The 24,413-nt window shown below is 44.8% G+C and overlaps 1 protein-coding gene across 9 annotated transcripts in view; it reads left to right on the top strand.

Annotated features, from left to right (window-relative positions):
• The window catches only part of PTK2 (protein tyrosine kinase 2), a 194,671-nt gene that overhangs the window by 27,574 nt on the left and 142,684 nt on the right, over nt 1–24,413 (top strand). For 8 of the 9 annotated variants that reach the window (XM_010834795.1, XM_010834794.1, XM_010834800.1 and 5 more), the window contains exon 3: nt 17,526–17,665. The exons of the other annotated variant lie outside the window; for it this stretch is intronic. The gene's annotated coding sequence lies outside the window, so the exon portion shown is untranslated. The remainder of the gene's footprint in view (nt 1–17,525; nt 17,666–24,413) is intronic. 9 annotated transcript variants of the gene reach the window in all.

The following is a 24,413-nucleotide window of genomic DNA, read 5'->3' as shown; positions in this document are numbered from 1 at the left end:
ATCTGCGGCTTCAGCATTGGGTGGTTTGTTCGTTTTCTGATGTGGGCTGTGTGTGACTGAGCCTAGTGGTGCTGTGCGGAGCACGGGAGAGTGCCTTCCCAGAGGGGCCTGCAGGAGGATAGGAATGGCTGGCTGTAGCAGGGGTGGGTGCTCGAGGGAAGAAAGTGCACAGAGGTGGAGCTGGACGGTGCAGAGACTGCACCCTTCAGAGATGGAAGCAGGCTTCATGGGAAATGTGGCATTCTGATTGTTTAACATTTGTTATACATTTTTAATGTCCCCAAATCTGAGCCTAGGAGACACCAGAACTCCTGAATCCAAGTGATAATCTGAAACTGTTGATTTTGTGTATTGACTCATGGGGAAAAAATCCTTATAGAACACCTGTCACAAAAACTTAATACAGTTGGCATCTGTCTGGCTGTACAGAGCAGTCAGTGGAGCCAGGCTGTGCTATTGAGCTGCTCTGGTTGTCAGGCATGAACAGGGCATTTAAGAAGCTGCTCCGTGTTTGGCTTCACCAGGGCGTGTGGGCATCAGAGAGGTTGGAGATATCGCCAAGGAGCACCAGTCCCACCTGTGTGGCATAGTCGTAGCATCCTGGAGGGAAGGAAGCGTTCATGACGAGGCCATGCAAGACCCAGGGTGGTTAGATTGGAGCCTTTTGAAAGAAGTATCACCGCATTTGAAGTGCTGAGGCAAAATCTTGACAAATAAGGTCCACAAAGACTCTCAGTGATTGCCAGCTCCAGGGCAGCTCTTCTGAAAATGCCTGGCGGTTCTCGTGTATGATCAGGACCCTGCGTTGAGTTCAGTGGGTCCTCTGCGTGCACGTTACCTGCTGTGTGAGGCCTCAGTTTAATGCTCATACCTCTGTGAAGAGTGTGTCTTTATGTTTCCAGTCTTACATTGTGATTCAGAAATTTGGGTGAAGGAAATAGTCATAATCATAATAGCTGCCCTTTATGTGTCAGTCATTGTGTCAGATTAGTATTTAATTTTTTATAATAGTTCAGTAAGGTAGCACTTACTGTTCCCATTTTATAGAGAAACTGGACTTGGAGACGTTAAGAAACTTTTTGCCCAAGGTTTCATATGGTGGTCATCAAGTTTTCAAGTTCCCATGCCCTGATGGTCCTGCAGTGGGTCTTGCTTTCGTAGCAGAGAGTCGCAGACCCTTCCCTAAGCGCCGCGCCTCCTTTCTGTGCTGTCAGCCGCGCATCGACCGTGGTGCGTGTTTTCGGCGTGTCTGTGTCGCCTGTGCTGACCTGCATCACCGCTGTTTGTACAGAGCTCTGCAGGTGGTTCATAGTCCGGGGTTCCCGGCTCAGACTGAGCAGAGAGGTGGTTTCATCAAATACTGGGAAAACTAGGGAAATGGGTCCATTCCTATCCCTAGAAGTGGGGAGACAACTTTTCCTGTGGAAATTTTTATAGACTTTGGTCTGCTGCTGCTGCTGCTTCTGCTAAGTCGCTTCAGTCGTGTCCGACTCTGTGCGACCCCATAGACGGCAGCCCACCAGGCTCCCCTGTCCCTGGGATTCTCCAGGCAAGAATACTGGAGTGGGTTGCCATGTCCTTCTCCAATGCATGAAAATGAAAAGTGAAAGGGAAGTCGCTCAGTCATGTCCGACTCTTAGCGACCCCATGGACTTCGGCCCAACAGGCTCCCCCGTCCCTGGGATTTTCCAGGCAAGAACACTGGAGTGGGGTGCCATTGCCTTCTCTGAGACTTTGGTCTACTCCTCATGAATTCTGAAGTCAAAATATACAAACTCCTCAGCATTTCTTCTTTAATTGTCTATTAGAAAGGGTAGACGGAGAAGGCAATGGCACCCCACTCCAGCACTCTTGGCTGGAAAATCCCATGGACGGAGGAGCCTGGTGGGCTGCAGTCCATGGGGTCGCTAAGAGTTGGACACGACTGAGCGACTTGACTTTCACTTTTCACTTTCATGCATTGGAGAAGGAAATGGCAACCCACTCCAGTGTTCTTTCTTGACTGGAGAATCCCAGGGATGGGGGAGCCTGGTGGGCTGCCACCTATGGGGTCGCACAGAGTCAGACATGACTGAAGTGACTTAGCATCAGCAGCAGAAAGGGTAGATGTCTCTTAAAAGAACATTTGCAGCAAGGTGGATGAACTTGGGAAGTATTATGCTAAATGAAATAAGTCAAAGAAAGACAAGTGCTGTATGTTATTACTTATATGTGAAACCTAAAAGTACAACACACTAGTGAATACAGCAACAAAAAAAGCAGACTTACAGAGAACAAGCTGGTGGTTACCACTGGAGAGAGTGGGTATTGGGGAGGGACAGTTGAGGGCTGGGGGTGTAAGAGGTACAAACTATTAGGTATAAAGTAAGTTGCAAAATGAGCAATATAGCCAGTGTTTTATAATAACTATAAATGGAGCATAACCTTTAAAAATTGTGAATCACTGTATTGTACACCTGTAACTTAGATAATATTGTACAGCAACTATACTTCAGTTTTTTTAAAAAGTTCTATTTTTTGACCATATGACATGTGGGCTCTTTGTTCCCCAACCAGGGATTGAACCTGCACTCCCTGCTTGGCACGCACGAGTCTTAACTGGTGGACAACCAGGGAAGTCCCTATAATTCAGTTTTAAAGAAAAGATCTCAGTGAAAATTTCAATTGAAAATATGGCCAAAAGGTTTGAGTAGGTATTTCGTTCATTTCATAGGATAAGAATAAGCACACAGAAGGATGCTCAGCACCATTACTCACTGGGGAAGGGCAGACAGCAACTACGTTGAGGTGCCATTGCAACGCAGTTAGAGTGGTTAACAGTAAAACTAGACGGCACGAGGTGACAGTGTCCAGTGACAAAGATGTGAAACAGGACTCTTGCCTTGCTGGTGGGAATGCAAAGTATAACCACTTTGGAAAATAATTTGGCAGTTTCTTATAAAGTTGAATATATACTTATCATACAATCCAGTAATCCTATTTTGAGGTATTTATCCAAGAGAAATGAAAATTTATGTCCGTGTGCCTGAATGTTTATAGCAGCTTTATTCATAATCGTTTAAAATGGAAAACAACTTGAATGCCCATCAGCTGGAAAACGGATGAGCAGATTGGGGTCCACCCCTGCAGTGGAATCCTATCCAGCAGCAGCAACAGGAAGGAACTAACTACCAACATAGGAGCAAAGTGGTGCGTCTCCAAAGCATTCTGCCCGTTGAGAACATGAAGCGCTCGTGTTGCTAGGGTTCCATTGATGTAACATTCTGGTTAAGGCAGAGCTCTGAGAGCAGAGATGAGGTGAGTGGCTGCCTGGGGCTGCCAGAGAGAGACTTGTTTTCCGGGGACATGAAGACACTCCTCTGGGCGACAGAAAGCGGCCGTTCCTCCGCCTGGCGGTGGCCACGCCACAGAGGACGTTCGTCAGAGCTCCTGAGCCGGAGGTTTTCCTGTATGGAAATTATACCCCAGGCTTCAAAGATAGGTGACTTCTGTGTGTATACACACAGATACTGTACGCACTTGAGCTCAGGTTTTCTTTCAGGCTGGATTAAACTTTATTTTTCTGGACAAGGTATCCTGGAAGTTTAAGTGAAGTAGATTTTAGCCATAGACACAGCTTCTGAAAGCATGTAACCTTGAAGTCCTTGGCTGAGTTTTGTATGCTAAAGCCTTTGTATGTAGTTTATCTTCATATAACAGGATTGTATATTACAGATGTTGCGTAATTAGCATAAGTTAAAAGTGTTTTAAAAGTTAAATTATTTTAGGGGATTTCAAGTTCTTGTAGCTCTGGAGAAAAATAGTTTTACCAGTGTTTACAATTAATAAATAATGTTTTCTCTGGTTAATGAGACAAATTTATGTAGTCTTCAGCTATTTTGTTCGGTCAGCTGTAATTGTAGGATACAGGTATATTTTACACTGCTAGAAATACCAAGAATGCACACAGAAAATGATACACATAGGCTTCATTGAGCTTAAGACTTGCAATTGAAGTACAGTTTTTAGAAGCATGCAGAAGAGTTGCTTGTTACTGCTCTGTGGTGCTTTCTGATGTCCTCCAGAGCAGTTATTCAGCACTTTTTCCCAGTAGGCCCTTGTTTATGTATAGAGTGGGGAGGGAAATTAAAGTGGAAGTTTGTGTGTGAGGGTTTTAATTTTTATTTACAAATCAAAATTTGTTTGATTTTGGAAAGTAAGAAGGCCACTATTTTAAATGATGACTTCATGGTTTTATGACGGGAGGTGCCGCTCTGTGTGGTCACAGCAGTCAGTGGTACAGCGGAGCGGGCTTCTGCCCCTTGTTGCACGTGCCCCTCTGTGTTTGCGGCCCTCCTTGCTCTCCCCTGGACACGTGAAGCTTCCCACCGTGTGTGTCCAGCCCCGCTCACCGCAGCTCCCGCCTGCCGCCCTCTGTACAGTGAGCACATGGCCCAGATCCGCTAGTGGCCTCTTGGCAGCACACTGAGAGACAGAGAAGAGAGTGGAGTTGTCCTGCTTACTTTTTGCTGTCTGGCTCCATCCCTGTGTCTTCCTCTGGACCCCGCGGTAACTTAATCCTGGTCCAGAGGCCGAGGAGAAGGCTGGGGTGTTTGCTTCAGTTGATGGCATTTCCAGGTGCTGTGGGGCTCCTGTTGCATGAGCTCGGGGATGGTTTGCGGGGTGTTTGCTTTGATTTGGCTCGTGTTGTTGCTGCACACGTTTGGGGTGTACCATGCAGTGTCTCCTGAGAGGTTTTGGTATGATTTGCTTAAAGTTACTGTATATGCAGAATAGGAAAAAAATAGTGGATTATACACTTAAAAAATATGTAACCGTGTTTATTTTCCTATGTATTTCAAAGGATACTTACAGGTCTTCTTAAACAATGTACTGAAAGTCATCAGACTCACTTTTAGCCTTTCTGGGTGACTTGGGATCTGCAGTGTGAACGCTTGTCGCCTTCAGTGTGCGGTAGCACGGCTTTTGCCTTTCTGTCTGCGGTAAACCTGTTTCTCTCCCTCGGATTCCAGTGTTCTGGTTTGCTGGGCCTCCCTGTGCTATGGGCGCGTGAACTGGGCTCAACAGCAAAGTGACAGTGGTCTGCGCTGGGCTGACTGCCTCAGAAACCCTCCAGCACCCTTTCTAGTTTGCTGCTCCTTGGGTTTTGGTTTTTAATTGTTTAAAATTGCAGTATAGTTGCTTTACAGTGTTTCAAGTGTCCAGTGTGTTTTGTTTTTATAGATGAAAAAATTTTTTTCTTTTATAGAAAAGTTATAAGATGTAGTAGTATAGGGAACTCCTGAATATGGCACTTCACCTAGATTCACCAGATGTTAAACTAACGTTCTGTTGCCTTTGCCTGCAGGCCCTCCCCAACCCTGTTTTCCTCTTCTCTCCCTTCCCCCACCCCACCCTCTCTTTCTGTCTTTCCCGGTACGTGCACACGTGTATTTACTGTGAGAGTAGGTTGCAGCGCTCACTCCCTTTACCACTTAGATACTGCGATGAGTCGGGACTGGGGAGACAGAGACTTGGGAGGGCACAAACAAAACCTTGTGTGCACCAGGAGAAAGGAGCAGTGGCCCCACAGGAGACTGAGCCAGCCTTGCCTGTGAGTGTTCCGGAGTCTCCGGTGGAGGCGTGGGTCCACAGTACCTGCCGCGGGGCCAGGGACACTGACTGCAGCAGGCCTGGGAGGTACAGGGTGCTGGCATAGGCCCTTTTTTAGGAGGTCACCGTTACCTCTGCCAAAGCCGGGCTATAGGGAGGGAACAGCCCCACCCGTCAGCAGAAGATTAAAGATTTACTGAGCATGGACTTGTCCACCAGAGCAAGACCCAGTTTTCCCCACAACTAGTCCCTCCCATCTGGAAGCTTCCACCAGCCCCTTATCCTCATCCATCAGAGGGCAGACACAATGAAAACCACAATCACAGATAACTGACCAAACTGATCACGTGGACCACAGCCTTGTCCAACTCAGTGAAACTGTGAGCCGTGTCACGTGGGCGCCCAAGATGGATGGATTGTGGTGGAGAGTTCTGCCAAAACGTGGTCCACTGGAGAAGGGAATGGCAAACCACTTCAGCCTTCTTGCCTTGAGAACCCCATGAACAGTATGAAAAGAACAGAATGACCACGATGTAATTAATGGAATTATCAAATTACCAAATTTACAAAAGTTAACATTGCCTTTGCAGCTCATACACTTACCAAAATGTAGACACCATTGTCATTTTCTTGTTGAACCCAAGTTTTTGTGCCTGACGCACACGGAGGCCAAACAAACTAAAATGCTGGAATTTGAAGGAGAGAAAAGTTACTGCAGGGCCAAGCAAGGAGAATGCTCAAAAGACCTGAATCCTGGGTGGTTCTTGGGGCAAAATTCCAGGGGAGAAGGCGACTGCAGGGTGTGTGGCCCTCCTCTCATTGGCTGGCGAGAGGTAACAGGTTGTATTCAAGGAATCTCAATCATCTGTCTTCCGCTTCCATGCAGTTTGGGTTCTGCTCAGCCTGAAGTTACAGTCCTCTACCTGGGTGGGGCCCTTAGTTGCTGTAGAAGACCTGTGTCAGATGTTACGTGTTATCTACCCTTTGAGGAGGAACCAGGACCCTGCTTTATTCACACACTGATCTTTCTACTGCTCCTCCTCTAATTCTGCATTCCCCTAATTAGTAACTGTTTGAATCTGCCCTTTGCAACTCAGGGAAGGTTTTGGAGGCTGAAACAAGAAATGGAGAACACAGCAAGGCTTTATAGTGCCTGGGAAGGGCCCCAGGGCCCCAGAAAGTTCCTTCATGCCCCTCCATGGTCACAGTCCCTGCCCCAACCACTCGCTGCTCCCCTCCCCCCATAACTTCTGTGTTCCTTCCACTTCAGGTCACTTTTGCCTGTTCTAGGAGCTCATGTCAGCAGAGTGGTACGCTGCGTATAACTGTGAAAGGTGATTTTTAGCCCCATGTAGTAGAGATTCATCTATATTGCTGTGTGGTTGGTTCCTTTCTGTTGCTGAGTATAGTGTTCCCTTGCAAGAGTCTATCCTGTTTTGTCTATCCATTCTTTCTCCATCAGTTCAGTTCTGTTGCTCACTTGTGTCTGACTCTTTGTGACCCCATGGACTGCAGCACACCAGGCTTCCTTGTCCATCACCAACTCCCAGAGTTTGTACTCAGACTCATGTCCATTGAGTCGGTGATGTCATCCAGCCATCTCATCCTCTGTCTTCCCCTTCTCCTCCCACCTCCACCTTCAATCTTTCCCAGCATTAGGGTCTTTTAAAATTTTTTTTTTTTTTTTTAGGGTCTTTTCAAATGAGTCACTTCGTCGAATCAGGTGACCAGAGTATTGGAGTTTCTGCTTCAGCATCAGTCCTTCCAATGAATATTCAGGACTGATTTCCTTTAGGATGGACTGGTTGAATCTCCTTGCAGTCTAAAGGACTCTCAAGAGTCTTCTCCAACACCACAGTTCAAAAGCATCAATTCTTCGGTGCTCAGCTTTCTTTATAGTCCAACTCTCACATCCATACATGACCACTGGAAAAACCATAGCTTTGACTAGATGGATCTTTGTTGACAAAGTAATGTCTCTGCTTCTTAATATGCTGTCTAGGTTGGTCATAACTTTTCTTCCAAGGAGCAAGAGTCTTTTAACTTCATGGCTGTAGTCACCATCTGCGATGATTTTGGAGCCAAAAAAATAAAGTCTGTTATTATTTCCATTGTTTCCCCGTCTGTTTGCCATGAAGTGATGGGACCAGATGCCGTGATCTTCATTTTTTGAATGTTGAGTTTTAAGTCAACTTTTTCACTCTCCTCTTTCACTTTCATTAAGAGGCTCTTTAGTTCCTCTTTGCTTTTGGCCACAAGGGTGGTGTCATCTGCATATCTGAGGTTACTGATATTTCTCCCGGCAATCTTGATTGCAGCTTGAGCTTCATCCAGTCCAGCATCTTGCATAATGTACTCTTTCCATACAAGTTAAATAAGCAGGGTGACAGTATACAGCATTGATGTGCTCCTAGCTACTGACTTTACTATCTACAGAATCTCAGGCAATTTCCATTTTGACAGAGGGAAGCTTGTTCTTTTTTTTGGTTTAATTTCCATTTTGTTTTGTTACTGTACTGATATGGGATATTTGGTGTATTCTGCATTGTGTTTCGTGCAAAATAGCTTTTCCTGCCTGACTTAACACACGCTGTGTTGTTTGTCCTGAACATAACCGTTAATCCCAGCTCCTTCAAGCAGAGGTCATTTTCTTCCCGCCACTTGCCCATCCGTCAGCGATGTGTTAGTGTAGTGAGCAGTGAGTGTATCGGGGCCTGGTGAATGAGTGTGAGAAGGGAGATGCCTGAGATCTTCATTGGCCAGCAGAGTGCCCAGCACCTGCGTGACCCCAGTCCTGTGCTCTGCACCGCTGAAGGAGAGGTTTTCCCCCAGTCTTGCAGATGATTGGTTGAAAATTTGGAATCATTTTTGGCTCTTCTTACAGTTTTTGATGTACATTTGAGTAACAATGTCGCCCTTAAAAAATATCTTTGTTAGTTTATGAAATTGAGATTAGTACAGCGTAAATACTGATTTTTCATTATGTGAGCCTTATGAAGTGACGCGTCATAAGATGGAGTGTGTAACTACTGCGTAGCTTCTGCCTGCTGGTGACAGTGGTTTTGAAATAGAAAAGCTTGCTAGAATAGTGGTGTTTGGGTGTATATATGACATTTTCTCATAACCTCTGTATCACAGTAGACATATCCTGGAACAGACTCATTCTTTAGATTTAAATGGGAAAGATTGGGGGGTCTTCCAGTGGTAGTTTTCTTCTGGACCTGCAGCATTGATGCAGGCTGCCTGTTGCGTTTACGTGGAAACTCTGTCACGCGAGTGTATGTTCCTCGGTTCTTTGTCTGGTCACAACAAAGATTTGGAGCTCTCAGGTCTTGGACAAACCGTGTTATAGCTCTTAGGCAAATCAGTGTTACAGCTCTATTTTATTTAGAAGATAGCAGGAGAGAGAGAGAGAGAGAGAGAGAGAGAGAGAAAGAGAGTGCACGCACGCGGGAGAGAGTCCGTGAGAAAGCGCTTTGGCTCCTCCTTTTATATGTTTTTTCCTCCACCTGGGCCTGCCCTATGCAAATTGGGCTTAGCCAGGAGTGCTGTTTGTTCTGCCTGAAGTCTTCACTCTGGTCCTCGGACCTTCCTTTGACCTTCCTTGTCTTTTAGCCACCGCCATTTTGGACTCCTTTTCCCTATTCTACCTACCTAACACTCTTGATCCTAAATTGATCCTCTTTTGGTAGCTGAGGGCAAGTGAGACTTGGTCAGTCTTGGAGCTGCATTTTCACTGTTCAAAGCTGAACTTCACTGCCTTGTATGTCAGTAACAGGGATATTTAACATGTTTGAGAAAACGGATCACATATGTGCTTAATTTTGTCATAATTTATAAAAGATTTAAAAAATTACTAAAAATGTACTTGTTCTCTTGAGTGTGACTTTTAATCTTCAGAGTAAATCTTTAGTTTGGGCTTCCCTTGTGGCTCAGCTGGTAAAGAATCCTCCTGCAATGCAGGAGACCTGGGTTCAATCCCTGGGTTGGGAAGATTCCCTGGAGAAGGGAATGGCTACCCACTCCAGTTTTCTGGCCTGGAGAATTCCATGGACTGTATAGTCCATGGGTCGCAAAGAGTCGGACACGACTGAGCAACTTTGACTTGACCTGACTTAGGTGCGAAGTTCAGCATAAACTTGCACTCATTGGGCACTGAGGAGTTTTCCATGTGACGCATACTTCCAGATGGCTGAAGAAAACGTATCTGCCTTTCTTTTTTATCCCAACCCCACCGGTTCCCCAGACCTTACTTTTATTCAGGTAAGAAGATGGGAAAGGGAGCAGGGTGTAGCTTTTCTTGCAGGATATTCTGATTGTGAAAGTGGTGTCAGTTCTTAAGTGGATTTTATCTGGAAGAGGGTAGAAAGCGTGGTGTTTGCATGGCATTTGTGCAGTGATCATGATGGTGGTGTTACTCCAGGACACGTTGCGGCTGCTGTCGGGAGCTTTCCCAGACGGCAGAGCAGAGTGGTTTCCTTAGCTGTGCAGCAGACGCCAAGGGTGCCTTCTTTTTGCAGTGCCTGACTCTGTAAAGGAGACAAAAATGGGTTTACTGTGGATTGTGATAGATGTACAGAGAGGAGATTGTGTACAGAAAGGAGACTTGGGTTTCTTAGACAACTGTGAGAGTGAGGTGGAGATTGACTACGTTTGTGGAATGAGATTGTCCTGAGTATAGTTTTCAGCAGAAGAAAGAATTTCAGTCAGCAACTGTGTGTAGAGATCATATTGTAGCAAGTATAGGTGGTAACTTCGAGGTCACATGGAAAGAGCTGTAAATGCCCTGGAAATCTTGGGACTAGGAATGTGTAATTACATTTTACAGGAAACGCTGCAGGTGGTGATGCTGTTATTTTTGTGTTCTCTTTTGTTCTTGTTAGATGAATTCATACTTCTATTTTTTACTTAAAGATAATATTTGATTTCCATTTAAGGCTTGGGACATATACATTAGGAAATTCCTGTACTCTGAGTTCTTAGGTGGTAATTCAAGGATCCCAGTGAGAGGACTGTGCTTTAAGCCACCTGTAATCATATCCAGACTGTGTATGTAGAGCAAAAAATAAATGCATGTTCTTTCATAAATTCTTTAAGTGCATTTTATACAGACATATTTATTTCATAACTTTTTTTTTTTAAAGCAAAATCAGATTTGGAGTTACTTACAGGCACAACTCGAAGAAGGCGATGGCACCCTACTCCAGTACTCTTGATTGGAAAATCCCATGGACGGAGGAGCCTGGTGGGCTGCAGTCCATGGGGTTGCTGAGGGTCGGACACGACTGAGCGACTTCACTTTCACTTTTCACTTTCATGCACTGGAGAAGGACATGGCAACCCACTCCAGTGTTCTTGCCTGGAGAATCCCAGGGACGGGGTATCCTCGTGGGCTGCCATCTATGGGGTCACACAGAGTCGGACACGACTGAAGCGACTTAGCAGCAGCAAAGGCACAACTGAAGTAATTAAAATCTCCCCAGGAAATAACTATAGAAGTATGCAGTAATGATTATAAAAAGAAAATTTAAAGTATTTTTGCAGATTTTTGGCCCTTCTTCTCCCAATCGCATAATGGGAAGCAAAATAGATTTTTTTAAAATGTGTAAATTTGATATATATATTTTAAGTAACTGTTTTATTATAGGAGACCCGTGTTCCTATGTTTTATAATTAGATCTCATGTTTCCCCTACAGTCAGAACTCGAATGTCTTCAATTGTTCTTGTTAGATACCTTTTCATCTGTTTCTGATGTTTAGCTTTCTGCTTTTGAGTGAACCACTTAATATTAGTTAAAGATGTGTGCACAGGGCATATTCCCAAAGAAGAATAAGCTGTATAATGGCTTTATTTAACTGAAGAAATTTCTTCTCTAAAAGATGATCTTTCTAGGAAGTTTTTTTAAAATGTTCTCTAGAATATCTTATGGATTGAAGAGCTATAGGTAAAGGTAAAATGTTTAAATCATTTTTTAGATTTAAAACTTGCGTGGGACTTACGTTGAAAATTTTATACAGTGTTCAGTATGCACGTTAAACACTTTTACGCTGGGCTTCTTTCACTGAGCGTGATGTTTTCTGATTTCGTCCACGTTGTAGCCTGTGTCAGTACCTTCCTTTCATTGCCGAGTGATGTGCGGCAGGAAAGACACGTTTGCTTGTAGGTTGTTAGCTTGCCAAAGCCTCTCATGCTTCTCTGACCCCTGGCGGCAGTTTTCTGTGGATGCTGAGCCAGGGTTCTCAGCCTCCTCCTTGTTCACAGGATTGGCAGATAAACACCAAAGTTCAAAGGAGCTGCAGGAGACCCGCTCAGCTTTGTGGTTCTTCGCCCTCTGAAGTCTTAGCCCCCCTTATTCTCACTCCCCAGCATCTCTCTGATTACTGTACTTTATGCACTTTTCCTGTTTTTCTAGGGGACACACTGTTGCACCTCCCTTGGATTCAGACATCTCAAAAAAAGGGGGAAGGAGGAATCTTTGAATAAGTGAGTTGTTACAGACTCTCCTCTCCTGTGAAGCCGTCATGCTCTGCCCATGTGGCTTGTGAATTTGAGCAGTTGCTGTTCTTGTTCCAGCTCTTAGGACCTAAATAAGAAGGGTTTCTGCTGTTTCTTAAGAGGTGCAAATAGCCTTAAGCAAGCATGGATTTTGCTTACTCATTTTTAGGGCTTGCCTCCTCCTTTTAAGGTCAGACATTAATGAATTCAGGAGTTTGTTGGTTCAGTGTAAAAAATGGCATCGCAACTGTTTCCAGAAAATAGATATGCTTTTACAGTTTAGTTACTGTGATTCTCGTGTTTAAAAAGAAGTATTGAATCCTTTTATTGTTCTCAGAGGGAACTTTTAAAGTCGAGTGACTGTACTTAACACGCCTTGGGCAGAAATGTTTCTAGTTTCACGAAGCTCTAGGTGATTGCGCTAGATGTGGGGAGCCTTGGGATTATGGCGGGTGGGCCAGTGGGCGGAAGTGGAGTGTGGGAATGGGAAGGTGTGGGCAGGACTCTGGTAAGGCATTTCTCAGGGACCCCAAAACTCTCAGTCATCAAGATAAGTGATGTTTTAGCAGTATTTTTAGAAGTCAAGAATCAATGCAAAAGGTCCCTGATGGATAGAACCAAACTTTTCATGAAGACAGGGTCATTATTACTCATTTTTCCTTTTGCCCCAGCGCTGCTCCTTGTTCTGTCTTAACTTCTACTTACTTTGGGTTTAATTTGCTAATGCTTTTTCTCATTTAAGGTAAAAAAAAAACCCAGACAACTCATGTTTTCGCCCTTTAAATATAAATGCTTAAAGTTAAAAAGTTCCTCTGTGTACTCTTTCAACTCCATCCTAAAGATTTTGATCTTCTGTTTTTAATTGTCAATCCTGTGCTGAACATTTTTTCAATTTCTCTTTTGATGTGTTGTTTGTGTGTTATTTAGAAAAATAATGGGAATTTTACTAGATATCATTTCTTTAAAATAGTTATTTTTTTGTGTTAATTTATTATTTTTATTACTTAAAATATATATCTTGAAAATCCTTGCAGTTTAGAACTGGGAATTACCTTAATTCTCTATAGAACATGTTCGTTTTTTTAAAAAATTAATGAGTATTTTCGGTATCAATGAAAAATTTTCAGCAAACACCGTTTTTTTAAACACATGTATGTAGTCACTCATCTTTATTTGCTCATTCCCCTTCTGTCAGCATGGAGGCAGTTCCCAGTTGTTTGAGTTTTTCAGATAAACCTCTGAATTGTTTAAGCCTCGAATGGCACAGGAAGTTCACTGGGGGTTTCCCCAACCAGCCTGCCGGGGGCGTGCTTACTGGGACCTGTGTGTCTGTCCTCTGGGAGCTCTCAGCTCCCTGGGGACCCGGGCTCTGTCCTAGGCATTCTTGGGTTCCTGGCGATTCTTAAGTCACTGTGCCAGCCCAGAAGATGCAAAGGAATGCCCTGATGATGTCAAAGCCCTTTATGTGATGGTATTTAATTCTCCTAACAGCTGTGAATGGTAGATGTCATTTTAAAGTTCGTTTAACTGATGAGAAAACCAAGTCAAAGAGAAGTTAAAAAAGAAAAACAGTGCCCCAGGTCACATATCTACAGTGTGGCAAGGTCAGAATTCAAGGAATATTTCAAACAAACTGAATGGACAGCTTGGGGCTTTCAGGCTTAAGGAGATGGAAAGGTGACTGTCTTGGCTTTGGAGTCACGTGTGGCCTTACTTTTACAAAGTCTCATCGGATCCTCTGTCCTGCACCTCTGTAAGCCCGTTTCTTCGTTCTTGCAAATGGCAACACTAGTGGTGATCCCAGGTTTTCTTCAGGGGTATTTTGTGAGCCGCGCAAAGCCCGCTTCCCGTGCCGCACCAGTGTCAGCACTGCTGGGCCTGTCTCCAGCCTGGTCCAGGATAGGCTGTTGTCTCTCTTTTGCCTTCCTCTTGCGCTTCAGGCTCGTTCTAATGTCTCCATACTTTCCCCCTTGTCCATACTGCTGCTGCTAAGTCGTTTCAGTCGTGTCCGACCCTGTGCGACCCCATGGACTGCAGCCCACCAGGCTTCTCCGTCCATGGGATTTTCCAGGCAAGAGTACTAGAGTGGGGTGCCATTGCCTTCTCCGTCGACAGGTAGACGTAATTGTGTCACGTTTGCGGATTTGTTGTAAAACGTGAGATGCGTTCTTTTAAAGTGGTTTTAACATTTTAAGTTTTTTATTGGGATAGGCAAAAAATACAGAACATAAAATTTGCCATCTTAGCTGTTTTTAAGTGTGCGCGTCAGTGGTGTTAAGTGTATGAACATCTTGTGAAACAGATCTCTAGGCTTATCTTGCAAATCTGAAGCTCTGTACCCCTTTCCCCTCTTCCCCGCTTCCTGGTAGTCACTGTTCTACTTTCTGTTCCTATGAGCTCGGCTACTTTAGGTGCCTCGCATGAGTGGAAGCATACAGCACACACACAGGCCCTGTGCTCATGTCCCAGGTCACAGGGTCTCCTTCCTTTCAGAGGCTGAGTGATGCGCCACTGTAATCACTGCACTTCTGCGTCCCGCCATCGATGAACACGGCGGGTGCTTCCTGCTTTTTGACTGTTGTGGATACTTGCTGTGAACAGAGGGTGCGACCTCTTCAGGACCCTACCTTCAGTTCTTTTGGATGTAGGGCTCCCCATGTGGAGCTGCTCGATCATGTGGTAGTTCTAGTTTTGACTCCTTTGAAGAACCTCCATTCTTTTCTGTAGCAGTTTCACCATTTACGTTCCCACTGATGTATGCAAGAGTTTCTGTCTCTCCACATCTCTGCCAACACTTGTTATTTTCATATTTTTTTTAAAAAATAGTAATAATCATCCTGATAAGGGTGGCGTTGGTTTTAATAACTTTTAAAAAACTGAAGTATGGTTGATTTATAATGTGCCAATCTCTACTGTACAGAGAAGTGACTCAGTTACACACATACATACATTCTTTTTTTAGTAGTCTCTTCCATTATGGTTTACATGGGATATTGAAGATAGTTCTGTGTGCTGTACACTAGGACCTTGTTTATCATTCTAAATGTAACAGTCTGCATCTGCCAACCCAGACCCCCCGCGGCTCCTCCCGCTCCCCTTCCTTCTGGCAACCACAAGTCTCTTCCCTGTGAGCCTTTTCTTTAGTAGATGGTTCATTTGTGCCATATGTCAGACTCCACGTGGAAGGGGTATCGTGTGGTATTTGTCTTTCTCTTTCTGACTTCACTTGGTATGGTCATCTCTAGTTGCATCCATGTTGCTGCAAATGGCATTGTTTCTTTCTTTTTTATGGCTGAGTTTAATAACTTTTTAATGATAAAAAAATTTTAGGTAGAATTGAAAAAGTGACTCTCTATGCTTCTGCTGAGTTGGAATAGCGTCTGTTGACACCAGTGTGACAAGACCAGAGGCATGGAGGCGGGAGATGGACAAAGGAAGCCAGCCACTGTGCAGCTGTGTTTGGACAGAGAGAAGCCTCAGTGGTGCCTCTTACTCAGTATGACTGGAGGAGGGACTGGATCCGTGCTGGGTGCTTCTGTTGGATTATACTGTAGAAACACCTTCTTTTTCCAGGCCACTGTGAGGGATAATTTAAAATGTCGGTGGTTGATGTGTCCCTCTTTATAGCTGAGGAATGTAGGTTGTAGAAGAGGCTCATTTACCACCAGGGGTCCCCCTGGCCCCAGCGCCCCCTTTAGCTATAGCCGTCTGCTCACAACCTGCAGCCGCACGGCCTGGTTTCTAACCAGACGCCAGAGGTTCTCTTGGGCTCTTTCTGCTTCAGTTACCTAATTCGGGAGCCAGTGCTTTGATACTGTCACTGTTTGCTAAATAAGGTGAGTGGTCAAACTATGGATAAATTGGATTTGTAGGGTAAAAAATATATGGTGATGAAATGATGAGGTGATTTGGATATGCATATGCCTGTTCAATAAAAGTTTCACAGTTGAACAGTTTCAACATTTTAACTACTTGATTGCCTTTGATTATTTGTGTCTTTATGGTCAGCATACACAAAAACTGCCCTTTACTTCATAACATGTTAAATATATTTAGGTCGAAAATTTCGGTTCGGTGAATGTCTTCTCTCACCCTGTGTTACTGTGCCTCTGCTGCCCATTGTATTTTGAAAAACTATAGCAGCATCTTCTCACACATTGCAGGGTCCTTTTTTTCCCTCATAAACTCTCAACTGATTCTTAACCTGGAATTTAGTGCTGATGTTTGATGTGGGAAAATAAGGAATGGCTATGAACTAGTGTCTCTGGGAACTCTCTAGTTCAGAATTATTTAGATTAATAATAGGTTCAGGGCTTTCTGCCCTTTAGAAGACATTTTCCCTCTGTCTCATCTCTTGAGTGTGGGTTCATCCATTAGGATGGGTGGGTGTCTCCTGGTGGTTTGGATGCGTCTCTCAGGTACCAGCTGCAGGCTCAGCATCTCGTCTGAGTGTGTTCTGGGCAGGATTGCTGACACCAGGGACCACTGTGGGGTGCTGTGTCGGGGAGAGAGGGGCCTGTCTGTCTTGTGTTCTGCCCCCAGGCACATTTCTTCTCCTCCTGCTTGTCCCTTTGGTCTCCACCGTGACCCAGTAGTCATCCTCCGGAGGCCAGGTGGGGCCTGCCTCCCGCCCCTCTCTGGAAGGCTTTGCAGCCTCTGCAGGTAGCATCCCTGGGGTAGTGATTGAAGGGTGTGGTCTGGCTGGTACCTGAGAGCTGGTGCTATCCCGGCTCCGCCCAGCTAGCCTGACGTTAGGTATGCACTTCCTTTCTCTGCTCCTCAGTTTGTTCACGTGTCACTTGTGGATTTAAACATCACCTACATCGTTGGTTGTGTTAACTGAGAAAATAGGTGTAAAGCACTTAGCCAGTTGGGCTCCCCAGATGGCACAGTGGTAGTGAATCCACCTGCCAGTACAGGAGACGCCAGAGAAGCGGGTTCAATCCCTGGGTCAGGAAGGTCCCCTGGAGAAGGAAATGACAACCCACTCCAGTATTCTTGTCTGGAAAATTCCATGGACAGAGGAGCCTGGTGGACTACAGTCCATGAGATCATAGAGAGTTGGACATGACTGAGCAACTGAGCACGCATGCACACTGAGCAGATCGGCAGGGAACACAGACTGTGGGCCTAGCTGCCGAGTTTGATTTCCAGCTCTGCTCCTAGAAGCCCTGTGACCTGGAACAAGTTCTCTCTCTGTGCTCCAGTTTCTTCATCTGTGCAGTGGAGGTGATAGAGTCTGCCTCGTGGGAGTGGTTTTTAATAACTAAATAAGTCAGTATTTTAAAAGTACTTGGAACTGGGCTTGGTGCATAGTAGGCATTAACTTGGCATCATTATTATCATATTTTCATTATCATTCGTGTTGCTGCTCTGCTGTTTTGTGACTGACATTTTCACGGTTCAGTAAGTGATAGTCGTTGTCCTTGTTTTTCAGGTGAACACACTGAGGTTCAGGATGGTGAAATGACTCTTTCTTTGTCCCACGGGTAGAACTGGGGCTCCTTTGCATCTTCCAGTGGCAAGTCAGTGCCTTCCTCAACTTCCCCAGAGCTCCTCCAGAGTATCGGAAGGGAGGTATGGTAATTGTCATGAAACTTGGCTGGGAAAACAAGTAATACCAGTACCATCACCTTTTGGAGTATGTTGTGTTTTGAGACCTATTGTCTGTTTGTCTTCAGAAGGTAATTATATCCATTGTTAAGACTAAGTTTCTTTAGTTCTTACCAAGTCCTAATTTTTATTGATATTAAAACTTTAAGAAAAAATTTTTTCTGTGTTTGTGATGGAGACAGTGAGTCACAGTGACATTGAACAGATAATTCTCTGAGTCTGAATGGAAGTAAGCTTAGAACAGGCACCCAACTGACGGAAGTTGGGTATATTGTACTTATCAGTCGCTAATGGACGTACATGTGGTAAAAGTGTTGATTTTATTTAAATCTGTAACTTTTGATTAATGAGGCATAAAGAAAGGCAAGAGAAGATAAGTTTTGAATTGTGTATATAATGTGAATTACATTATATGTTTTTACAAATTCTTCTTGTTGGTTGACATAAAACCATTTACCAGTGCTTTACTCTTCTAAGAAGTACTGCCGAGGAGTTTTGGTCTAACCTAAGGCAAACTGTGGAAACTGTGAGAAGTGTATGAGAACTTGAACGTCAGGGTTGCATCTTTGTGAGCTGCTGTTGTGACGTTTGTAAGCTGTTTGTTTCTTAATAGTTCTTTCCCAGTGACTTTCTTTTCTTTCTTATTTTAAAGATTGTTTATTTCTTAAAAATTTTTTTTAAATCTTTTTTTGGCTGCACCATGGGTCATGTGGAATCTTGGTTCCCTGACCAGGATCGGACAATAACGCCCCCTCCCCGGCATGGAAAGAGCAGAGTCTTAACCACTGGGCCATCAGGGAAGTCCCCCCTGGTGACTTTCTTATTTCAGGCCAGGTTTCTGTAGGGAAGCCAGAGTGGGCAGACCTACACAGTATGTGAAGTGTTCTTTTGCTCACTAACTTTGTTTATAGCATTCTTTGCTAGCCTTCCAGTGGTTTTATCTAATCTTACACACTAGTATCATTTGGTTCTATTAACATCTGCAGTGGAAGTTCTGTTCGGAGCATCAGAATACTTCAGTTGTGTGGTTTATTTTTTATGTCAGATGGGGAAGGACATTTCCATATGGTTTTCCTAAAATTCATATCAGTTTTTCTTTTTCCATTCTTATTGGGAGGAAAAGCAAGGTTTGCAACAAGTATGATGCACGTATTCATTCTGTGGATATTTTTCAAACCCCTGTGCTGGGTCTTGGAGGTGAAGCAGTGCCTAGGACCAAGGCCGGCCATGCTGTCACGGAGCTTAGTGTTGGGCTCTGACACCTAGAACCTAGACTGCCCCTCTGCCATCTCCTCCTTACCTACGGGGTGAGAAGGTGTGGAGTGTGGCCTATACATTGTACTGACCGTATTAGCAGTGAGGCCCTGGGGACAGTGCACAGACTCAGTGATGTCCTTCCCCCTGTGGAGAGCACGTTGTGGTGGGGTAGCTGGGCAGGGGACAAAGGGCAGGAACAAGTCACGGGGGGCTGTAGGAGGTGTGTATGCTTTGGGGCAGATGGAACTGGAGTTAAGAGTATGGCTGTGGACTTTTAGACGAGGTGAGTGGAGTGAGTAACATTTGAGCCTTGTGGTTATCTGAGACAGGAGTGTCCCACCTAGAGGGACAGGCCGTGTAAAGGCCCTGAGGTCGTGCACGCCTGGTGTGGGCTCAAGGCAGAGTGGAGGTCAGTGTGGTTGGAGCTGAGAAGACCCTGGTGGTGGGCTTGGTGAGGACCCCAGGTGTGGGTGGGAGGGCAGCCTTCAGGGTTTTGAAGACCATGCTCAGTGTGTAGGCTACCTGCTTGGGGATCTGGAGAACTTTTGGTGAGTTTTAGCAAAGGAGTGAGAGAAGGCAATGGCACCCCACTCCAATACTCTTGCCTGGCAAATCCCATGGATGGAGGAGCCTGGTGGGCTGCAGTCCATGGGGTTGCTAGGAGTCGGACACGACTGAGCGACTTCACTTTGACTTTTCACTTTCATGCATTGGAGAAGGAAATGGCAACCCACTCCAGTGTTCTTGCCTGGAGAATCCCAGGGACGGTGGAGCCATAAGACGACTGAAGCAATTTAGCAGCAGCAGCAGCAGCAAAGGAGTGAAATGGTGTGCTTGATTGTTTTGAAAGGAAGGGTCAGTTGCAGCTGCCGGGTTGAGAGTGGAGTATGGGGCAGCCGGATTGGAGATGGGGGAGCGGGGTTGGCCTGTGGCTTTGACCCGTGTGCAGGTTGGCAGCAGACATAGGGCAGTGGGCAGGGAGAGGTCACGGCCCAGGTATAGTTTTAAGGCAAGGATAATGGGTTTTGCTGATGGATTGCTTTGATCCTCAGAGACAGAGAGGAGTCGGGGTGACTAAGGCTTGGGGCCTGAGCAAATAGTAATATTTCTTGTAAATTTTAATTAAGAGTTTACTTGTTAAGTGGACTTACACTTAACTAGTTGTTCTTAGCTGGACAGATACTACAAAGAAGTTGTTTTAAATATCAAAGAACTTTCTGTATTAACATGTAGAATTTCATAAATAAATAAATCAGAGCTTAAAGGGATTGCTTACTTTTTTCACTTCTGTTGCCATGAACTATAGGCCTTTCCTGTTCTTTTCAAGATGTCACTGATTGGGAGTTTAAAAGCAGGAGTTGTTTTAAATGTTTAGCAAAAAGAAAACAGGAGTAGAGATATCACCAACCTGGCTAGGACTCGTCCTTTTTCAGCTCTTCGGCCTGAGGCAGGTCCACCTGGACCTCAGGATCCCCTTCTGTAGACACGGGGGAGGAAATGCTTTGTTGGGGTTGTGTTCAGGATTGAAGTCAGGCGTTTCCTGTGAGAGCAGCTGGCACAGGCCTGACTCACAGGTGCTGCCCTGCTGTTCCCAGAGCACCTGCAGCCTTCTCTGCTTTCATACCCTCGGCTTTTTCTTTTTCTTTTCATCAGCCCTGAGGCTGCTGAGAACTTCCCTTGTAGCTCAGTTGGTCTGCCTGCAAGACAGGAGACCCTGGTTCAGTTCTTGGCTTTGGAAAATCCCCTGGAGGAAGAAATGGCAACCCACTCCGGTATTCTTGCCTGGAGAATTCCATGGACAGAGGAGCCTGGCAGGCTACAAGTCCATGGGGTCTCAGAATTGGACACAACTTAGCGACTGACCCACCACCACCAGAGGCGCTGAACTTCCTTGTAGCTGCTGCTTCGTCAGGCTGCCTCTGGTCCTGTCCTAGAGAAGTTTTGCTTCTCTGTATCTTTCCAGCTTTTAGACCTTGTACCCCAGAAGGTGACATTCGGATACTGAAATAAAGTATCAGTTAGCTTGGTTGGAGGGAGAGAAAGCCGCTGCCGCTGGTTGTCTCATCTGGACCATAGGCTCCCCCCTCACGCCCTCTCTCCCTGGGCGCCATGTCCGCCCCCCGCCCCCGGCTCTGGACAGCTGCCGCCTCGCCTTCTGGGCTGTGGGTGGAGACCCTGTTCCGGGACGGCGGGTGGGCTTAGTGGCCATGCCTCTTCCTGGTTGAAAGGCCCTGTCTTTACTCATCTTTTGAAGCAGTGGTGGCACTGTTTTTGCTTCGATGTGAAAATTAGATGTGATCAGTATCTGCTGTGTGGAATACAATTGGTGACAAGGAAAGGTAGCTTTGAGTTGTTTTTGACATTTTTGAGAATCTTACGTTCCAAGAGAGACTCCCAGTTTGCTCGGGCCATTTGTAGTCTGTTGGTTGATGGTTCAGATTAAGCCCTGAGCCCTGCTTGTGGGGCTGAACCGGACGCCCAGATACCTGGGATGTGCCTCGACGCACCCGTGGCGGCAGTGGGCCTTTCTGTCCTCGGCTCGCCTCAGTAGCGGGGCAGGCTGGGCTGGTTTTCAGGACAAACCCCGGATCTGTCCGCCTCTTTCTTCTGCTCTCTTTCTGGCTAGCTTGCTTGTGTTTCCTGGAGCCCCCTTTCTTCCCACTGTTGCTTGAGTTCAGAGTTTTCTGTGGTAAATGATAGTTTTCACTGTGGAGTAGGGGCAGTCACTTGAGTTAGGCCTGCAGTTAGGAGCCTGAAGGTAAAGCCTGCAGACAGAGCAGCATCTCGAGCTGTTGAAGCCCAGCACCCGGCCCTGAGGCATCCCTGGACACAGCCTTTGTTCAGTAACCCCGCCACCCCCAGAAGTTAGTGAAGTCATAGGATCCTGTTCACAGTTAAGTAGAGTACTTGTCTTTTTATTAGCCTGTGGGGTTGTCTACTAACAAAATTACCCATATATTAAGAGGGCTAAACTGTGCTCAGGCAAGGTTCTAGGAGCCTAGTTACTTATTATCTTCCTGCTAAGATAATATTATCTCACTGCTCAGATACTAAGTGTGGCATGTGTTCAAATAGCTGGCTTTTTTAGATGACCTTAATTATCTCTCAGTTTGAATGAAGAAAGTAAGTAGCTTTGCATTTTTAAAGAAAGTTGCTCTTACAGGTTATTAGAGTGTTTTTCTCTCCTGCTTGTTCAGTATGAGTTTACCATTATATTTTAAAGCTAAAAAAAGAAATGCATCTTGGATCCCTCAATATTCCATTAAACTAATTTTGAAAGTACCTAGCAACCTCACATTCTTGTTTTTATGTGTTTTCTAGATAGTTTTTATAAATTTACAAACTTACTTTTCAAGTATCAATCTGAAGAAATACCTTAATCTCAAATATATTTGGGTTCCTATGGACATAGTTTTTACAGACTTGTTTTAGTGTTGATCAGGATTTTATTTTCAGAATTATTCTTACTTCATTAAGGTAATTATTTTTAACTGTAAGGTCAGAATTAGGCTGGTAAAATGCCAGAAGCACTACTTTGAAAACAAAAATGGTTTGCACAGGCACCTACAGACCTGATCTGGGTCAGACTTGATTTGCAGCTTACCCAGTTTTAGAATCGCCTGTCAGTTCTGTAAACAGAAGTCAGCCAGATGAATTGAACAGAAGGGTGAGATTAGCATATTAATAAGGCGCAGGCTCCCGGCTGCCCGGGGCTCCTCCCTCTGTCCCTCCTCCTTCTGTCCCCTCCTCCCCGCCCTCTCGCCCTCCTTCCCTGAATGAATCTAGGAACAGAGATCCTTGGGGTCACGTTACTTGCTGGTTTCTTTCTGTTTAGGAGCTTAATCCGGCCAGGACGGTCTGTGTTTCAGATTGCAGAAGCTTGAGAAGATTCTGTAACTGAGAGGCATTCTTCAAGCTGCTGGAAAATATTACAGAAGGAACACCTCCTAAATTTTGCCTCAAGCTCTGAAAAAAGGAGCGCAGAGGGGAAGCTTAGTCTTGAATGTGGATCGAAGCAAGTCCAGTGGGAGTGATGAGCCGGGACTTGGTGTGCGGACTCCTGGCATGGTCTCTCTAGGACCGAGCTTATGTTGTTGGGAGTGGCGGGCCGAGGGGCCCTGGAACCCCAGGCGCTGTCTATGGAGAAGAGCGGCTGTAGTCCGTTTCCAGTGTGTTGGGCTAAAGGTATAAATAACTTAAAGATCTGTTCAGTTTAAGTTTTATTTAGATACATGCTTTTGCACTAAAAAGGTGGATAAGAGTTTATCAGGACTTATTTCAAATAGATTTACAGTTAAATTTAAGGAAAAATGGAAATTATTTGTTATGGGTTTGCAACTATTGCATAAAACCATTTAGAGAGCATTTCAAATAGTAAATAAAATTGTTTTTATGAAAATGCATTTAAGTGAGTAAAATATTTTTTTTCTATAGCCTGTCCTATGTCTCTTAGTTTCATGTTTTATTTTGAGTTTTAATTAAGATGTCCTCATTCATTCTTCCATGTGGAAGTTTTTAAAGGATAGAGACTAATTTTTAGTTTAAACAGGACTATAGGAAAAGGAATAACATAGATTTTCCTATTTCAAAAATTGGTTTCCTTTACTCACTGTAAAGATTGTATATTTATTTGGAAACTCCTTGTTGTTGCAAGGTGGGCTTGTCTCTAAGGATTGGCAGGGCTGTGAATAACTAGCTTTCCCTTGTAATGTGGTTAGAGGCTTCAGTTATATAAAAATCAAAACACAAAATGTAGCATTTCATTGTAACACGTGTTTGAGGAACACGTTTAGAAGTTAAGAATGCACATATGAATTCACATATGAATAAGACCAAAATGGGTACGCTGCTTTACTTTACTAGTGAATATTTTATTATTGAAAAAAAAAATCTAAATATCTTACTAGAAGTATGAACTTTGGAAGAGATTATAGTGTTTTTGCTTGTCCCAGAGCAATCGATTGCAGGCAGTTATTTTTCCATTATGTTTGCTGACTGCAGAGTAAATAAATAGAGGTGTTTTTATTGGAATATCATTCTGATAGAGGTGGGCTGTGGGTGTGAGAAAAGAGCTCACCTATACACAAGAGGGAAAAGGTAGAGAGGGTGTTGAGGTCAGGTCCGCCTGCCTGTAGGGCTGGAACAGGCATCTTCTCAGGTGGATCATTGCAGAGCAGGTTTTAACAGCGCGGGGGGCGGGGGCGGTGGGGGGGTTGTGCCCTGTCCACTCCTGGGACCGAGTCCAGGGCCCCGTGGGTATCAGCGCGAAGGCGCGGTCTCAGGACAGGCCACTCTGCCTTCTCTCCTTACTCTCTCACCCGTAGGTGTTCATCCCGATTATTTTTTGCTGTGTGATATAGACAGCAGTGTTCCTATGCAGGAATTGGCTGCATTGGTTATTTTCAAGTGTAAAATCGCTACTTTTAGATAGAGACAGACCTCAAACCCAGAGACT

Source organism: Bison bison, unplaced genomic scaffold (assembly GCF_000754665.1).
Source record: "Bison bison bison isolate TAMUID 2011002044 unplaced genomic scaffold, Bison_UMD1.0 scf7180017864036, whole genome shotgun sequence".
NCBI classification, from domain to species: domain Eukaryota; kingdom Metazoa; phylum Chordata; class Mammalia; order Artiodactyla; family Bovidae; genus Bison; species Bison bison.
The sequence above is the reverse complement of the archived record's forward strand: the minus strand, read 5'-3'. Positions and strand labels throughout refer to the sequence as shown.